General features: G+C 40.6%; 1 long non-coding RNA gene across 1 annotated transcript; it reads left to right on the top strand.

Annotated features, from left to right (window-relative positions):
- Positions 1-3,559: 3,559 nt before the first annotated feature.
- LOC109367881 lies at positions 3,560-6,815 on the top strand. The gene is made up of 2 exons (XR_004159977.1): positions 3,560-5,642; positions 6,019-6,815. It is a non-coding gene; the product is annotated as an uncharacterized LOC109367881 (long non-coding RNA).
- Positions 6,816-7,578: the final 763 nt, after the last annotated feature.

Genomic DNA, 7,578 nt, shown 5'->3' with positions numbered 1-7,578 from the left:
TTATCTAAAATACAGTTTTTAATTCCTAATCCTTATGAAAAAGCTGTTTGAAAATAAATGTATTTGACTAACAAAAATAAACATTTATGTTATTATGGAACGTTGTTTACCAAGTAGGTAAACTGATTAGGACTCAGCCTCCCCAGTTTTTATCTTACCTTCTGTATTTTCTTTTGTGGCAATCTTATTCTAATCACTGAATTTATCTGATTACCTTCACTTATCTTTCTGTATGACTAAATGTGACTAAATGTGATAAGTCATCATTTGACTAATGCCAGCAAAACTGAGAAGAGTGCCAGAGGAACAAATCACTCAGAGCTGGAACAGTGAGAGTCTGAGCCAGAGGTTTTAGAAACTTTAAGAATCTAGCAATTATGGTGCTGAAGATTCTTAACGCCTTCAACCTAATGCAGAGGATTTATTAGAGGATTTTGTAACTGTAGGAACTATTTTTCACTTCAAGAAAAAAAAAGTTTGACTTTTAAATAATATCTCTTTTCAAAACCTGATGGAAGCATGACCTGTGAAGAAGATTCGGCAAAACCTTCCCCAGAGCAGCCAATATTCCTTGTTCTGCCTCATTCTGGTCAAGGACTGAAAAATGTGTGTTCTGTAGCTTACTGAATGATTTTACCACAAGTCTTTGGGCTTTTCTTTCTGAGTTTTTGGGATCCCTTTAGGAACTTCTGTTGCTCTGCAACTTACCAAGTTTATACAAATAGTTACCTACTCCTCTGGTCTGGAGAAAGACCAGTGCAACAGTCCAATGGGCAGTCTAAGTTCAAGTCCTTGTTCCAATTAATGTTTAATTATTTATACAAAGTGAAACGGGTCCAACAGGAGAGACTGAGGAAGTTGTTGTTCAGAATACGTGACAATTTGGCGGCCAGAATCTTGCCTGAGATGCAGGATTCTGATATTCAGACATCTTGCAGGACAGAAGCTTGAAATGTGGATTCCCGTGTCATCAGTGTCTTGACAACAGGTGGTCATCTGGGCGGGGTGAGAATTTTCCTGTTCTTCGATGTATTTCAAGTCTCACCATGGATATGAGAACCTTTCCTAGGTAAGTGCTTTGTAAGAACTCGTAAGTACCTCCTGAAAGTTCTGGTCTCTACAGAATATAATTTATAGATGAAAAAATGGAAGCTCAGATGGGGGTATGACTAGTGTTTTCACAACCATGTAGGTCCAAAGTGGTTTGGCAATTGTGATGATGCCTCAAAGCCTTGTGTTGGAAGGAGAGGTCAACAAGCAGTGCTGCAGGGTATGAGTCTTGGGAAGCCTGTAGAATGCCAAAGCATATGCCTGCCTAAGTGTCAGACTTGTAAATCAGCTGTTGTTACAAAACTTTAACAATGAGAAATGATTGCATGCAAATATTGGTTTGGGCATTAGGCTCATGAGTCCTGTTGTTTTTAAACACTTCAGCTGACTTTGATATGAAACCAGGGACATAAAACCAGGAACCTGAAATGTCATCTCTTGCCACTTGCCTCCAATCTACCACGTCTGATGAGGAGAAAAAGAGAGGAAGTGGATGGAGAAATGGGACAAGTCATTTGGATTCTGATAATTAATGTTCCTTATAAAATAAAAGTTTTGAAACTTTCCTGGAAATGAGATTTTATGATCTGCTACAATGGCCCACAGGGGGGATGCTGCAGCCTACAGATACTGACCATTGTGGTATGACCAGGCAATTCATTTTCATGAGTAATTTCCAGAGCAGCTCTCAACCATGCAGTCATGCATACAGTGAAGCAGTGACACAGAAGAAAGGCTCAAAGATTATACAGATTTATTAATATTTGGGAAAAAAAAAAGAATCCTAACATCAGCAGAAAGCAAATTGAGCAACAGAGTGGGGAAGAAGGGCTTGACAACAAAGCATGCTCTAAAAGGATGTGATCCGGAGCACGTTCAACTCAATGGAAAGTTTTCCACTGATTTCATAAGATCTTGGATAGATCTCAAGGGATCAGAGGCACTCTGTCATACACCTTTCCCATTCATTTCTCCATCTGGGTGGAAAATGCAGTATTTTCCACGACTAGCATCTTATTGTGACCTGGAATCACAATCAAAATGCTCACCCTTGGGATATTAGAATCAAGAAACCCTACCTAAACAGGTAGGGTTTTCCAAGTGGCTTGACTTTTCCAAGGGCTGAGCAACTTGCAGTTTCTCTCTAACTGTATCCTTATCTTTTTATTGAAATATTCTTATCTTGTACCTAACTTTAAAACCCATTCTTCTTTCTCCCTTGAAATGTTGAGAATAATGGAACACTTGCATCTATAATCTTATTTATCTTAAATCCTTCTCCATAAAACACTTTTCTTCTAAAGGCAGCAACCCATCTAGTCATCTTCTATTTGTATCTAGTGTAGTAGTTATAGCTGTTACTTTTAAACATCTACTAAATACTTCAGTGGTTCTTAAACCATGCCAACGCATACTTGCAATAAAAGAACAGTGAACAGCGATGACTGAAAATTATATTGTAGAACTGGATTTGATCATTTATCATTTAGAAGAAAAAAGATTCTGCCAAAGTCCCTGTTAAAAGCTGTTTGAGAAAGTGATATATTTTTTACTAAGACTACATGGATCATGAATCGTGGTCCCAAGTGATGTATCCCCAACATCAGCTTCATTACCTACTTTCAAAATTGTTCCTTCTATGAAAGAAAAGATTTGCTATCTAATGTAAATAGCATTTGACAAAATCAACCTGCTGTGATATCAACTCTTATTTCATCCTACACACTGGAAAACATAATTTATCTTAATACTAGACGTTGAGCAAGACTAGCTGTGGTGAAGTAGAACTACTGGGGTTTCTTTTTACTACTGAACTCAGTTGAAAACTGAACTGAAGCCAAACATGGTTTAAGTACTCTGTTGATTATTTTCTTTAACATGGTGTGAAAGACCAAGAGTGCTTTGTTGCAATGGGTGGTTAAGTTACCAGCAAGACATGCTGAGATGAGGAGTTGGTGACAACACACAGAAATGGAACTCCATGCTACTCCCCATCACTTTGGAGATACAATAAATTTCCTTACAGGGAAAACCAGAATTTTTCCATAGAGTATGCTTGACACAGAATCCTGCTGCTTGGTGGATTGCAGCTTTGTCACTGATCAAGGGGTCAGTAATGAACACTTCCAGGACCTTCAACACAAGCCCTTCAGCTCCTCCAGGATGTACGTGATTGAGTGCCTGCTCCTTATCTTTCTCCCCACCAAAAAGCAACAGCATACCTGCTGCATCAGAAAGTCCAAATTCCAGTGTATGAGGATTTACCCATCCCCTTCACTAGGACTGAAGGTGCTGGCTTTGGGAATCTGCTCTGTGTTGCTTCCTTTGGAATCTTGCAGGGTAGCATCAGTAGGGACAGTTGTCCTTTATCAGGCCTAAAAATCATAGAATCACCAAGGTTGGAAAAGACCTCCAAGATCATCTAGTCCAACCATCCACCTACCACCAATATTTCCCCACTAAACTATGTCCTTTAGTGCAACATCTAAATGTTTCTTGAATACCTCCAGGGATGGTGACTTTGCCACCTCCCTGGGCAGCCTGTTCCAGTGCCTGACCACTCTTTTGGAGAAGGTTTTCCTATGCCCAACCTGCATCACCTCTAACACAACTTGAGTCCGTTCCCTATAATCTTATATAGTTCTGAGGAAGGATGACACTCACCTGGCCACAACCTCCTTTCAGGTAATTGCAGAAAGCAATAATGTCTCCCCTGAGCCTACTCTTCTCCAGACTAAACAATCCCAGTTCCTTCAGCCCCTCCTCTTAAGACCCTCATCAGATTTGTTGCCCTTCTCTGGGCACACTCCAGGGCCTTGATTATTGTGAGGGGGTCCAAAACCGAACATAGTACTCAAGGTGTGGCCTCACCCCTCTAAGTACAGAAGGGAAAATGAACAGACTAATGAAAGGCATTTACATCTCCTTCTATACCCAAGGAAGTACACAACTGCATCAACATCTCAAGCCTTACACCAGAGCAGGAAAAAACACAGTAAAATTGGAACAAAAGAATGGAAATGAATTAAAAAATTCTACTATTCACAGAATGGATGAAGTTGGAAGGGTCCTCAGGTCCATCTGGTCTAATCAGGCAGGGCTACCTGGAGCAAATTACCCAGGACTTATATTGCTGTGTATTTTACTGCTGTGTTTTACGGCGCACTGGACATTGAACGTCAATTCCAGTTTAAAGCCTGTCAAGCACAGATAGTGTGTTTGGAGTTTTCAATTTGACTTTTGACCCAGACCTCACTGAGGACAATGGGAGGTCTTCTGGGCTAGATAAGCTGCATTAAAGGCTCTTTCCTCAAGGACAGGTCAACACATAGTCATTACCAGGTTGTAAAAGAGAATTGAGCTTACCTAAGGACTTGTTTGCTCAGATTCATTCTTCACTATCAGCTTGAACATATCAGTGAAGATCCTGTGGCGAACCTGCAGTTTTCCTTATTTGGTTTGATCTCAGGATTTATTTTAGTGAATAAAAATGTGTGACAGAGCAGTACTTGCAAATCCCATTACATTCACTCTATCTGTATCACATATACTTAGTTTGTTTACATGGAAGACATGATATTATTGTGTGAGTAATGAAGGTGGGGATAGGCTTTATTTGTAGAATGTATCTTAAAATTTTGGTATTGTTGTCACAAATAATCTCAACATGGAAAATTCTGATTCAGAAATGGGGATACAGAAATGAGAATAATTTTTCTGGGCAGAATCAATCACTTAATCTGTGCTGTGTAATAGCAAGCACAGAAGCATCCTGAGCTTGGTTATATACGAAATGAAGACGATGATGAAGATTGTACTATGTTTTTGTGTTGACTTGCTCGAAAGGTTGAAAAAAAAAAGAGGCTGCTTTTCTGTACCTGCCCAGTGAAGAAGAGGAACATCAATCCTGCTTTCAAACACGAGTCGCAAGACATACCCAGATATGCTACGCTTGGCTACACAACTGTTCATTTCTCTTTTGTCTACTTTCAGCAAAAGGTTCATCAAAACTGTGAAGAAATTTGATACTCCTGGTGACGAGTTCAGTGCTCCTTTTAGAGCTGAATCATGTGAATTGGAAACTGAAAGGGGACAGAGAGCATGGGACAGAATGGGCACTGTTTTTATCACAGGGGCATTCTTCATAGCCCTGGCATCACTGGCAACCTGTGGGGTGGGGTCTCTGTCTGAGACACAGTTCATGGAGTAATGCGTGGAAGCGAGCAGCAGGCTCCCATACAGTCATATTGCTGGCACCTGTTTCCATGTTCATTTTATTATACTTGTGCACTAATATTTCAGACTTGTTATTTTTCCCCTTGCTCTTCTAGGGGGGTGACAGAGAAAAGTGGTGACCTCCTCTGTGTGTTTTGCCTCTGTGCTTGTTTCTATTGACCATCTGACTGGCCTCATTGTCTTTCTGTTCTTTTCAGAGCACTGCTGATGATATACTGCACTTTGTGGGAATCCAGCCTACAGGGACAGCTTTACAAGCCATTGCAGGCTTCAGGCATCTATTTTTATCAAACTGAACAATTGTTGCTTAGAAAAAATGAGACCCCTACTTCCCGGGCCACGTGTGGCTGACCTCGGTTAGTCCGAACTCCTTTGACCTCAGTGCAGCTTAAGCGATGTGACAGCCCCTTTAATTCCCGTCTTTGAGAGGCTCATGTGATAATCATGCACTTGCTCTGTCAGAGAAGCCAGCAAAGACGATTCTGTGTGTACTTGCTGCCTGCAGTAAACCTTTTCTTGCCTTCTCTCGTCCACCAGATTCCTTTCATTTTGTTGGTTCTATTCAGGAACAAAGAGGACTTTGTTGAATTGCCTTTGTGGTTTATTTTCCTGAGCCTTGAAAGATAGCAGACTGTTGCCACAGTTTTATCCAACCCTTTATCACATGCACAATACTCTGAATGCTTGAAGGAGGCTAGTTGTGTGTCTGCCTAACTCTGCTTTTCTTTTCAGGTTGGAATCCAGTACTGACTTCAGGATGCCAAGTTAGAAATAATTCCTGGAGTGAAAGCTCAGGGAGGAGTCAGTCCACACAGCTGCCATAAAGGCTCCAGTCAGAGGAGCTACGCTCAATAGATTTCATACTGTTTTTCACATTCTGTAATCTTACTGAGTCCCAGCATCTACATGGATATGTTCATTTACAGATGTTTCTCGTAAAAAAAAATTACGGGTACATGTTCAAAAAGATGCACTAACTGTACACACCAGCAGCTAACACAGTAAAAGTATTAGGACATAATGAACTGCTACAACCTCCTCTTTGCAGAAAGGCAGCGGCAGAGCAGTTAGATGAAGGGCTCTAGTTTATAGACTTTACCATAAAAGACTTTTCCAAATCTCAGCACAAATCAGTAGCATGGAGGAGACTAAAAAGAGCAGCTGAGTCAAATCAGAAGCTGTGGATGCTTCATTCCCAGAAGCAGAGCTGGCTGGCTGGGACCCTGAGCAGCCTGGTCTGATGGAGGGCAACCAGCCCATGGCAGGGGGTTGAAGCTGGATGATCTATAAGATCCTTCCAACTTAAGCCATTCTATGATTTTATGAAGTACTTTGCTCTAACCACTACCTTCATGATCCGCCACTCTACCTGTTTCCAGCACAAAGCTCCTAACACATTTCCCTTAGTTGCATCGCAATATCATTTTGAGTGAGGGAAAATGTGCCGTTACTCAAGGCTGCACTTGAGTGATAGCTTTATCTATGTTGTCTCTGTCGCCAGAACATGGTCCTGTATAGTCTCTGTACAAGGTAATAACAGAGAGTTGCTTCATCGGAGTTCTTCCCATGAGGGACGAGGTCTAAGATGTTTGTTTTTAGTGGAACAGACCAACATCTCCAAAGGCGTAGTAGGCGTCATAATACAGCGCTTCTGAGCTCTGAACGCAAAAGGTCAGGCAGTGTTTAATCTTGGGGGTGACCTCAAAGACCTCAAGGGAATTTCATCAAGGATATAGTTAGTTTGTATGTTGCAATGCTCTGTAAGAAATGAGCCTGGCATTTCAGAGATAAAATTTGAAGTCTGCACCATTCTGGTCACCCAACATGTTTTGTAAAATGGGATTTCTGTGAATCTTCAATGCTAAAACTGTCTAATGTTAGAAATTGAAACTTTCAGCCCTCATTCAGGCAAAGCTCACGCAAAAAAACAAGTAGGAATACTGCCTAGAGCAGAGTGAAATAAAAGTTGGAGGAACTGGTGCCATGTTATTTGCCTCGTGCTGCAAAATTTCAGTAAATTTGTCACTAGCAGGCAAAATGAGCAGTTTTGACAGCTATTGTTATATTAAACTAAAATGACAAACAAATGCTTTGATTTTTAAATCCTTTGACAGTATGATATGCACTATCCTAATGAGAAATATGTTTCTTTCTATTTGACACTCACAGTTTTTCTTGTGCATACTCTATGTACACACACACAAAAAAAGACCTGGTTATTTGAGGCAAAATTCCTGAAATATTGTTCTCTAAATCTCTAAGCTTCCTCTTATTACTTTTTATTCCCAGAAG

Source organism: Meleagris gallopavo, chromosome 5 (assembly GCF_000146605.3).
Source record: "Meleagris gallopavo isolate NT-WF06-2002-E0010 breed Aviagen turkey brand Nicholas breeding stock chromosome 5, Turkey_5.1, whole genome shotgun sequence".
NCBI classification, from domain to species: Eukaryota; Metazoa; Chordata; class Aves; order Galliformes; family Phasianidae; genus Meleagris; species Meleagris gallopavo.
The sequence above is the reverse complement of the archived record's forward strand: the minus strand, read 5'-3'. Positions and strand labels throughout refer to the sequence as shown.